The 12,336-nt window shown below is 41.6% G+C and overlaps 1 protein-coding gene across 3 annotated transcripts in view; it reads left to right on the forward strand.

Moving 5' to 3' along the window:
• The first annotated feature begins 108 nt into the window (after positions 1-108).
• The window catches only part of tmem198a (transmembrane protein 198a), a 33,986-nt gene continuing 21,758 nt past the window's right edge, over positions 109-12,336 (forward strand). For 2 of the 3 annotated variants that reach the window (XR_009798106.1, XM_061841463.1), the window contains exon 1: positions 109-520. The gene's annotated coding sequence lies outside the window, so the exon portion shown is untranslated. The remainder of the gene's footprint in view (positions 521-12,336) is intronic. The other variant, XM_061841464.1, reaches the window with a different exon arrangement.

A 12,336-nucleotide genomic window follows, 5' to 3' on the forward strand; every position in this document is an offset into this window, starting at 1 on the left:
GCCATCCGTCGCTCTCGTAACGAAACGGATCTCCCCCTCCCCAACTCCTGCACTCCCCTCTACTGCGGTGGAATGGTTTGGCCCGTCCTGCACGATGAGACACTGACAACAAAGAAAGCACATAGAGTGCTTGAAGAGCAGCGAGCTTGATGTAAACACAGGAGGAAATGGGCTGTTTTGCGTTGTTTTGTTTTGTTTTTTAATTCAATTTCCTGGACTATTATGGGCGATCAATACTGCATGAGGCGTTTTCAAGTGGACAGGGAAAATATTACACGTGTGGATGAGAGGAGTTGAAAGCCCTGTGACGTTTTCCCGGAGTTCTTTTCCAGGTTGGCATGCATGTAATCGGGTGGAAATGGGGTCTTTTTCAAGCTGACCAAGAGGATGATTCTCCCGTTGGTTCACATTTCATGGATAATGCAGGAAACACTGGACTATGTTTTTTGATTAGGTGAGTTTTCTTTGTTCTGACAACCAAGCATGGCGCACGCAACAACAAACCTGATTTCTACCAAGGGTACGTTTCATCATTATTTAAATGATTTTCAAACAGACAGGCTCGTATTTTGGTTAGCACTCATTCTAGTTGTAATTTGTTTTTATGTCTGTGTGTGTTTGTTTGAAAACGAGACTCACTCCGTGTCATTTACAGTATTTGCTATTTGTTTCTCTTCCGATGTTTTCATTAGGTTGCCACATTGTGTCTGACAGTTAATTATATACAATATTACAAATCCAAAACATACGCAATTGGGTTTAAAGTGTAAAAACACTATCTATCTATCTATCTATCTATCTATCTATCTATCTATCTATCTATCTATCTATCTATCTATCTATCTATGTATCTATCTCTTTAGAAAACAATGATCAGCATTTATTTATTTATTTGTGCTTTGTTGACTATTTTATTTTATTTTATTTTATATCTTCTGACATTAGAAACCAAACCATTAACTGAATCATAACTTTTGGGGGGAAATAATAGTTTAATCTACTACAAAAATAATAGTTCTTTTTTTGTGTAGTTGAACCCGATGCAGCCTTGGAAGTGTACATAAAACTATTAACGCTTTGCATTAGTCAGTAGCCAAGAAGTAGCTTTCAGTTTCAAAAAGGTTGGTAAATACAACATTACTCTTTTTCATGTGTTGGATGATTTTTTTTTTTTTTTTGGTATGGTTTTATCAATTGAAAACAAATATTGGATGGAATAATCAACAAAATAATCCATTCATTTTCTCCCTTCTAGGGTCACATGTGTGCTGGAGCCTAGCTAATAACCATTTGCACTTACATTCACACCTACAGAAAATTTAGATTCTTCAATTAACCTACCACACATGGCTTTGGGATGTGGGAGGAAACTGGAGTGCCCGGACAGAACCCACGCAGGCACGGAGAGAATATGCAAACTCCACACAGGCGGGGCTGGGATTTGAACCCCTGTCCTAAGAACTATGAGACCAACACTCTACAGCTGCCCCACCGTGCCCCCCAATAGAGTAATTGGATGAAAAAAAAAATATTTATAGTGATAAGAGTGTTAAAAAAGTTTTTACAAATGGCATATTTGTGGGCAATATGGTGAGCAAGTGGTAACCGCCTCAATCTTCTGGCTTGGGGGTTTGAATCTGGGCTCTAGCCTTCCTGTGTAGCTTGGTGGGTTTCCAGGTTCTCTGGCTTGCTCTCACATTATCAAATTGTGCTTCTTAGGTGAATTGAAGACTAAATTGTTCTTAGTGATGAATGTGAGTGTAAAAAGTATATGTATCTGTTGCATAAACTCAGCTGGGAAATACTTCAGCACATCCACGATCATTATGATGATAAGCGCTCCAGTGTAAATAATAAATATTAGGTTGTGTGAATACATGTTAGCTGGATTATGCTGAACATACTTTCCCAAATTTAAATGTTGGTTTTACGAAAACCAAAAAATACAAAATACATCTTTCTGAAACTTTCTGAGGTGTATATCAGTGAGGTGTAGATTTTGTCGTGGATCCAAATATAATTCGGCCATGATGGAGGTCTGCGGTCTATTATGTCCTTCATAAGATATGACATTGAATTTGATGATCTGCATACTGTTGGTCTATTCAGCTCCCTCAGCAGCATCATGGAAAGCATAACTTTCTGCAGAAGAATTTCCATTTGTCTGTTTAAACAGCTCCTCTATCAAGTTAAGGCAGCCATCCAAACTTGTAAAAAAAAAACTAGGTAAATTAGACAATTCATCATTGCAGTAATGTTTTTCACCATCATTGCATGACACAAACCATGCAGCCCGATAGGGGCACAAACCAGCGCAATCTGTAGGCCGGTCCCAAGCCCGGATAAATGCAGAGGGTTGCGTCAGGAAGGGCATTCGGCGTAAAAATTGTCCCAAACAAATATGAGCGTTCATCTAAATCCCATCCCGGATCGGTCGTGGCCCGGGTTAACAACGCCCGCCCCTGGCACTGCTAATCTGCAGGGTGTCAGTGAAAATTCAGGGACTGTGGGTCAAAGACAAAGAAGAGGAGGAAACCGGATCTGTCATCAGAAGAAAAAGGAATGCACAAAGCCTACAACTGAGTGTAGGGACTTTGGATGTTGGGACGGTGACAGGAAAAGCTCAGGAGTTGGTTGACATGATTAGGAGAAAGGTTGATATACTGTGCATCCAAGAGCAGATGGAAAGGTAGTAAGGCTAGAAGTTTAGGAGCAGGGTTTGAATTATTCTACCACAGAGTAGATGGGAAGAGAAATGGAGTAGGGGTTATTTTAAAGGAAGAGCTGGCTAAAAATGTCTTTGAGGTGAAAAGAGTATCAGATCGAGTGATGAGACTAACATTTGAAATCGAGGGTGCTATGTATAATGTGGTTAGCGGCTATGCCCCACAGGTAGGATGTGACCTAGAGTTGAAAGAGAAATTCTGGAAGGAACTAGATGAAGTAGTTCTGAGCATCCCAGACAGCGATAGAGTTGTGATTGGTGCAGATTGTAATGGACATATTGGTAAAGGAAACAGGGGCGATGAATAAGTGATGGGTAAGTACGGCATCCAGGAAAGGATCTTTGAGGGACAGATGGTGGTGAACTTTGCAAAAAGAATGAAGATGGCTGTAGTGAACACTTATTTCCAGAAGAGGGAGGAACATATAGTGACCTACAAGAGCGGAGGTGGAAGAACACAAGTGGATTATATTTTGTGCAGACGATGTAATCTGAAGGAGATTAGTGACTGTAAAGTAGTGGTAGGGGAGAGTGTTCCTCGACAGCATAGGATGGTGGTGTGTAGGATGACTCTGGTGGTGGGTAGGAAGATTAAGAAGACAAGGGTAGAGCAGAGAACCATGTGGTGGAAGCTGAGAAAGGAAGAATGTTGTCTGGCCTTTCGTAAAGAGGTGAGACAGGCTCTCGATGGACAGCAGAAGCTCCCGGAAAACTGGACTACGACAGCCAAGGTAATCAGAGAGACAGGCAGGAGAGTACTTGGTGTGTCTTCTGGTAGGAAACGGGAGAAGGAAACTTGGTGGTGGAACCCCAAAATCCAGGGAGTCATACAAGGAAAGAGATTAGAGAAGAAGTGGGACACTGACAGGACTGAAGAGAGGCGAAAAGAGAACATCGAGATGCAACGTAGGGCAAAGGTAGAGGCGGCAAAGGCTAAACAAGAGGCATATGAAGACATGTACACCAGGTTGGACACGAAAGAAGGAGAAAATGATCTCTAGAGGTTGGCCAGACAGAGGGATAGAGATGGGAAGGATGTGCAGCAGGTAAGGGTGATGAAGGATAGAGATGGAAATGTGCCGGTAGTGTGCTAAATCGATGGAAAGAATACTTTGAGAAGTTGATGAAGGAAGAAAATGAGAGAGAAGGAAGAGTTGAAGAGGCAAGTGCGAAGGACCACGAAGTGGCAATGATTAGTAAGGGGGAAGTCAGAAAGGCATTACAAAGGATGAAAAATGGAAAGGCAGTTGGTCCTGATGACATACTAGTGGAGGTATGGAAGCAATTTGGAGAGATGGCTGTGGAGTTTTTGAACAACTTATTCAACAGAATACTAGCGGGCGAAAAGATGCCTGAAGAATGGAGGAAAAGTGTTCAAGTTCCTATTTTTAAGAACCAAGGCGATGTTCAAAGCTGTGGGAATTATAGAGGAATAAAGTTGATGAGCCACACAATGAAGTTATGGGAAAGAGTAGTGGAGGCTAGACTCAGGACAGAAGTAAGTATCTGCGAGCAACAGAATGGTTTCATGCCTAGAAAGAGTACCACAGATGCATTATTTGCCTTGAGGATGCTCGTGGAAAAGTACAGAGAAGGTCAGAACGAGCTACATTGTGTCTTTGTAGACCTAGAGAAAGCCTATGACAGAGTACCAAGAGAGGAACTGTGCTACAACATGCGTAAGTCTGGTGTGTCAGAGAAGTATGTTAAAATAGTACAGGACATGTATGATGGCAGCAGAAGAATGGTGAGGTGTTCCTTAGGTGTGACAGAAGAATTTAAGGTGGAGGTGGGACTGCATCAGGGATCAGCTCTGTGACCCTTCCTGTTTGCAGTGGTAATAAATGGGCTGACAGGTGAGGTTATGGCCCTGTCAGACCATGACGTTCTGGCCAGCGTCCTATAGCGTTTGAGGAAACGTTGGTAGTCGCCCATGGTCGACGGTATAGCTCCAGAGTAGCATTGTTTCCACACGATTGATTGTTAATGATCGCTGGGAATCGGCAGAGAATGCCAGTCTGGAAAAAAGTTTTGAACATGCACAAAAGTTCTCACCGAGACCAGCGTTCATCAACGTTTAATTTTAAATGCTGCAGAACATTCAAGAACATCCGTGGAACGTTTTACTAAGGTTCGCTGAACGTTCCATGCATTTGCCTATCGTTAGTCAGTCACTCTAGCTTTACTTGGTTGTTACTTAATCATTTGCTTTGCAGTGAACGACTCACTGGGAACCTGTCAACGCCCACTGAACAATCCCCTAGCGCACACAGCGTGTAACCAAAGTGAAACGGACGTCGTCTGGTGTCCACTGAGCGTCATTCGAGCGTTTCCCAAACTTCCATGCATATGGGTATGTAAACCGATGCTTTGTAAGAGCAAGGTCCATTTAATATTAAGCAACAGTAGAGAGCACCTACTATTGAAGATCCAGAAAGCAGCAGTTCCTTTTTGCGGAAAAACTCCACCAGACTATCCTCAACAGCCCGGTCCAGGATCCTGCAATCTTTTCTCTGCTTCCTTTGTCTCTTTGTCGGACCGTCCTCACTGGGGTTTGCAAGGTGTTTAGGGTCCCCAGGGGGTGTCACATGGTGCGTGACTTCACGGACGTGCTCTTCCTCCTGCTGTTGTTTTTCCTCCAAACACATTGCTCGTGATGAAGGAGGCTTAGCTTTCTTACTAGCAGCGCTAGTTGCTGAAGTCCACGCCCTAACTTTTTTTCTTCTCTGCGGCACGATGTTCACTCTTCTAACTCACGACAACAACTGAAGTGACTATGAACTTTCCAACGTTTTAGTGCCTTTTCCACTGTAAAAATTACACGCCAGCAAAATGCTTTTTTTGTCGTTATTCACCCATTGGTCACACACTCAACACACTCGTCTTACGTTGACAAATCGCTCGTCGCGCCCCAATGACACGTTTGCACACGCTAATGATTTTTAGGGGTATCTTATTTGGTCGCTGTTACACGCTTTTCGTGCGTTAGACACGCTTTTCGTGCGTTAGACACACGTTAATCACACGCCACATGTGTCATCCACATTTGAGAACGCTGAAAAATAGAACGATTGAAATGTTCAAAGGACGTTGACCAGAACGTCATGGTGTGACGGAGCCTTGGACCATGATGTTCGCAGATGATATTGTGATATGCAGTGAAAGCAGGGAGCAGGCAGAGGAACAATTAGGAAGATAGAGACATGCACTGGAAAGGAGAGGAATGAAGATTAGCCGAAGTAAAACATAATATATGTGTGTGAATGAAAAAGGTGGAGGGGGAAGAGTGAGTCTAGAGGGAGAAGAGATAGCGAGGGTGGACGACTTCAAATACTTGGGGTCAACAATACAGAGCAATGGAGAGTGTGGTCAGGAAGTGAAGAAACGGGTCCAAGCAGGTTGGAACAGCTGGCGAAAGGTGTCTGGTGTGTTATGTGACAGAAGAGTGTCTGCTAGGATGAAGGGCAAAGTTTACAAAACAGTGGTGAGGCCGGCCATGATGTACGGATTAGAGACAGTGGCACTGAAGAAACAACAGGAATCTGAACTGGAGGTGGCAGAAATGAAGATGTTGAGGTTCTCGCTTGGAGTGACCAGGTTGGATAGGATTAGAAATGAGCTCATTAGAGGGACAGCCAAAGCTGGATGTTTTGGAGTCAAGATTCGAGAGAGCAGACTTTGATGGTTTGGACATGTTCAGAGGCGGGAGAATGAGTATATTGGTGGAAGGGTGCTGAGGATGGAGCTGCCAGGCAAAAGAGTGAGAGGAAGACCAAAGAGAAGGTTTGTGGATGTGGTGAGGGAAGACATGAGGGCAGTTGGGGTTCGAGAGGAAGATGCAGCAGATAGGCTAAGATGGAAAAAGATGACACGCTGTGGCGCCCCCTAACGGGACAAGCCGAAAGGAAAGAAGAAGAAGAAGATTGCATGACACAAACACAGGAAATGGTTAGCAGTATAGTTGAGAATCAGTACTGTCCACCAATGAATCCATTGAAAAGATTAGAGAGACATATTTGCTAGTTAAATTCACTGAGTTCATATTGATTTAGTTCAGGCAGTGAGGCAAAACTCAGATGCTTTGTCAGAGTTTTGTTGATTGATGATGCACTCAAACTAAATCTGAAGAGGTGCTTTCAAAAGGGCTTGATTTCTTAAAAAGTGAAGCAAACAATATCTGATAGATAACGGGGACAAATTCAAAATTCTATAACTTGTAGAAGGGCACTGAAGAATAACCCAAAGAGAATACACTAGTTACAAGAAACATCACTTTTTTTTCTCAGTAGATAACGCAAAGTGCAAAAGCAAGATTAAAGCAACATGTTTAAATGGAAGTTACGACGTATTTAAATATAGCTTAAATGTCAAGTAATGTGAAAATGATGGTGTGAAGATAATCGTGGGCAGTTCTGCATAACACTTACAATATACAAAACTTGGCAGTGCAAATGCGGTAATGGGAGGTATTAGAACGGAAGGGTATAAAGTACCATACAATTATTGTATTTAAAGATCCATCTTTTAAAAGTCCATTGAAAGCTTTTTGAGTGATGCTCCATATGGTGCAATGGTCTTATGGAACTAATCAACAGACAAGCAGTCTTCCTCAGACCTTGGACAAAGTGACAACCTCAGTTTGATGAACAGTTTGGCCAGAAGTCAAAAATTCTATTTCTTGCTGGCATGTTTCATTTCAACCACTAAAAAAAAAAAGTGTGAACAATCTATATAGGATTTGGCTGTTCTCAGAAATTGTATTGACATGAGAATGTGACTCAGAAGCTATTTCACAGCCTTTAGTTGGTTTGAAATAATTTGAAAAATGGCTTTATTCGAAACAGTGTTTATTCACGGGCACGCAATTAATGGCTATCCGCATCTATTTGGTACACAGTAGAAAGGAGATGGGTTCCGTAAGTTTGGAGAGAATCAGTCACAAAGCTATTATTCTCAGTACTGAGCAGTGAGCAAAAAAATGTCCACATGGATGTTTTTGTCCAAGTTGGTTTGTAGCAGGGCTCATTTCATTCCAAATTGCAGAGAAAGAAGGACGAGCAATGAGATGGAATTAAAAAAATTAATACATTTCCAATGGCAATGGAAGAGGAGGACAGTTCAAACGAGAGCAAGACAAAACGATGGATGGAATGGGAATTTAAAGAAGTGGGCGAGTAACAGAAAGGATGACTGTGGGAGAGAAAATCAATCCTAATCCCATTAATAGACACCAGGTTTGTCCTTCCTTTTGGCATAGTCTCACAGGCATTTACACATTTGTACACAAACAACCAGACAAACACAAAATTTTGTCTGGAAAATAAATACACGGCAACACATCCACAGTTAGTGTAATGGGGACAGCATCAGATGTGACTCACACTGTGCGTTCACCCTCAGGCAGCGCGCCTTGTGTGAACATTAGTTTGCCTTCATCATGCTTTGTAGTGAGGCCAGCCTGCATATTAGTAAGTGCCGCTGCGGAAACTGGCAACATCTACAGTAAGTCGCCGATGCAAACACGATCCGCCAGTGTTTAGGGAGTAGAGGAAGATTTATTATCTGTCATATACTTTTTCAAAATGCATAGATCAAAATGTCCCAAATTGAGCCTGCTCGTAACTGTACATTAATTTTCTACTGAAGAAATTTGGGGGAATATTATTTTTGACATTAGCATGCTGGTAATGCTTTCTTAAACTTGTGAATTGGAAAATGATATCCCACATTGTCGGAAAAGTGTACATAAAATCAGTCAATTTCAATAATAATAGCATAGGTACCTTGCGAGGGGCCACAGTGGGGTGACTGGTTAGAGCGTTGGGCTCACAGTTCTGAAGTTCTGGGGTTAAAATCTCAACCCGCCTGTGTGGAGTTTGTATGTTCTCCCCGTGCCTGTGTGGATTTTCTCTAGGCACTCTGGTTTCCTACCGCATCCCAAAAACATGCATTAATTGGACACTAAATTGCCCCTCGGTGTGATTGTCACTGTGAATGGTTATTAGTTATTTTTTGTTATTGTTTTGGGGTTTTTTTGTGTGTGTGTTTCTCTTATTTTATCCTGCAGGTTAACTATAGATATATTTTTTGTGTGTATGTTGAGCTGGCCAGCAAAGTCATATTGTGTTATCCACAAATTTAGATGTTTTATTTTAGTAGGACATTGGCTTTCTACAAACTTCTAGTCCTTACGCATTCATTTTTTTTTTCCAAATGTTCTGTTTCAACTATTTTGCTATTTGTTTTTCCCTGTTGGAGTCAGTGGTTCACCTAGGGTGACTATACTAATTTACCCCTGAACAGGGTGACAATTACGTACTGTTTGAGGTAATTCTCAACCTTCTACCACAAGTGGCGGAGAATTCTTACCTCTGCATCCTCAAACAGTTGTCACTCAAGTTCCTGTTCAAATGAGCGAACCTCCACTCACACTTTTACACATGCACACGTTTCACGGAGCTTACGTACAGGACACACCTTTAATTTGTATGTACCCTGCAATTGGCTGGCAACTAGTTCAGGGTGCTTTCCAATCAGATACAGATGGGATAGGCTCCAGCACTCCCATGACCCCTGTGAGGATAGGCGGCTCAGAAAATGGATGGATGGATGTAATGTACTTTATTTTATTAGTGCAACACCTAATGCACTGCAAGATTTATGCAACAGCAACCCTAAATGGACACCATTAATATTTACCAAAATCATTAAATGTAGCATATGTAGTCGCTCTTTAAATGAAATATGTTTACGTGAAAACTGAATCTGATGAAGTTTTACATGTACAGTGCTGCATTACACAATATAAAACATAGTAAAGCACATGTTATATTTTGACAAAGATGATTCAATTATTATCACTTGAAATTCTGAATAAAAAATACTGGTTGAATGTTGTCCTATATTCCTTTCTAACTCTACTGCTACTCCTACTTTTAACTTTTGTAACGGTCAGTTAGAAATTCCCCCTCCTGTTCAAAGTATTAGGATTTCAAGAGCTCAGTGATTAAACAAGTTATTCAGATACTCAACTCTTGTTTTTTTTTTTTTTTTCATTTATTTCAAATGTAACATTTAAACCTGGCAGGGGTTTGCACTCCCACATTTTAACAACCGTACATCCGCAGTTTGAGGAAGAAAGTTGCAAAATACTGATTTTTAGTGGTCATAACTGCACGTTGTACCTTTCATGCATTTTGAGTGTGCAAAATCAGTGCATTAGGGATGTTAGGGGCAGAAGAATATCTGGTTTGAACCAGAGACAAATGAACCACTTTGGTGGAGTATTCTCTGAGAAAGACTGCTTGAAAGCAGCCGTCAATGGCAGTGGATGACGTTGAAAGATCAAAATGAATTTTAATCTGACAGAAAGCCTCTTCAGCCCCCTGATACCTCCTTACTTTCAGCCTTCTGACTCCAGTATGACCAGGCTTTACAGACGGATCACTGTTGAGATCACCAACATACTTAAATCTATTACTAATATGATACTATCAAATTGCTCATAAATTGCAACTGACCAAGGGTCACTGGAGAGCATTCTGCACTATTGTGTTGATTCCCCCCCCCCCCCCACACACACACACACATGCATAACAAGCTGCCTGAACTGTGTTTTGGGTGTATGTGCTGCTTCGAGATGGGTGGATGGTACCATAGGTCACTCGCAACCTCAATAGGTTTGCAGCACAAAAAAGGGGCAGCAGAGAGAGTGTGAGGAGAAAGTTAATGGTGTTGTAGCTTCCATACAAATCACCTTGCTGCATTTAAACTTAATGAACTAAACAGACACATGACCAAAGTTTAGACCGTTCCAGTCTGCGTGCTCTGAGGTTTAGGCATATATTATGGGATGCAAACGCAAGAGTGTGAAGTCAGTGCACGTAACTGTGACACTACAGGCCGTATATTATAGCCTCTGAAGTTGTCCTTTCCTGTAGTCAACACTAAGTGTAAGAGTTCCACAAGCTGATGCAAATGACCACATAGCAGTAGATGGGTAAAGCAAGTTGTCTTTTCTTCTTTTGATAAAATGGACCCTAAAAATATGGTTGAATCAAGAGCAACAAAGTGAAACGAGGTGGCACCATGTCTGACTGATGAGCACATCCTGCTTCACAGTTCTGAGACCCGGGGTTCAAACCTTGGCTTCAGCTATGTGGAGTTTGTGTGTTCTCTCAGTGCCTGTGTGGGTTTTCTCTGGATACTTTGGTTTCCGCCTACATCCAAAACATGCATTGTAGGTTGATTGAAAACTAAATTGCCCCTAAGTGTGAATGTGAGTGTGAATGCTTGTTTATCAACGTGTGCCCTGCGATTGGCTGTTAAACAGCTCAGGGTGTGCATTGCCTCTCGCCTGAAGATCAGATTTGGATAGGCTCCAGCACACCCGCGACCCCAATGAGGATAAGCGGTGAGGAAGTTGGATGGGTGGATTAAAAAACAATGCTGAAGAAGGCATGGTTGCAATCACTTTTAACAGAAAACATGGAACCAGGTTCCTTTTATCTTAATTTTAATCTGTTGCAAGAATATATCTTCCCTTCCTGCCTAATGAGGATGATAAGGTCGCAGTATACTTACTTATTTTTGTTGATATACACAACTACACAGACAAGCTCAGTCATCTCCCCAGTGACAGATGGGCTTGATGGAACTCTGTCATCTTATTTGTCATCATGACATCTGTCATGTGCATATGTTTGCGCCTTTGAGTTGCAATCCTTATGTAGAAAATTTACTTCCTACCTTAATTACTGGTGAATAATGAAAGATGGCTTCTGGGTTTCCATTAGCTGCCACTAGTTTGTCATGTTCACACCACACTGAGATTTATTAACTGGATGTGCTTTGAGAAATTAGTTTCTTGCTGGTTTCAGCATGATCAATACGCACGTCATTAAAACATATGCCCTGCACTGTGAACCACTAATGATGAATTTGCAACTCAACGAACAAAACAAAAAAGATCTCATCTCCTTGAGGAATAGATTGAGGGGAGTGATGATATTCTGAATCAAAATTAATTGGTATTTGTCAACACCCTTAACACCCTAAAGCTTGGCTGACCCAGTGGCTGTCCTGTTTTTGGTTTCTTTTGCCTCGAGAATCTCATATTGACAGTTCAACGTGAAAGACTGATATACATTAAGGCCTGTGTCATTTGTCTCGAGCTCAAAAAGTAAAGAGACAATTGGATTACGCTGACAGAGGGAGCGTGACATCATCTACTGCTCACCTAGCTGTCACTTCCTCAAGCATATTTTTTACATTTAAACGTTCACTGTGGCCCTTCTGTCGGACACATGGACAATTTGACATGGGGGTGAGGTTTTCTTGCCAAAACACAATATGCACTGTATTTTTTCTTTGTTCAAGCCAGCCATTGTCTCTTGCACCCCGTCGAGCTCATGAAGAAAGCATGCTGAATATCTTTTCAATAAATTTAGTGGTATTAAGTAGGTTTAACTTTGTCATTTGACTTTAGTTTACCTAAATCTCCATCATGATGCAGCCTACTCCAATTTTGATGAATGGCTCTTGCCACTTTGGAGTGGATTATCATATTTCAAAAGGAAATTATTAGAAGTCTTGGTCTTTCAGTTGAGTGA

Source organism: Syngnathoides biaculeatus, chromosome 14, assembly GCF_019802595.1.
Source record: "Syngnathoides biaculeatus isolate LvHL_M chromosome 14, ASM1980259v1, whole genome shotgun sequence".
Taxonomy (NCBI): domain Eukaryota; kingdom Metazoa; phylum Chordata; class Actinopteri; order Syngnathiformes; family Syngnathidae; genus Syngnathoides; species Syngnathoides biaculeatus.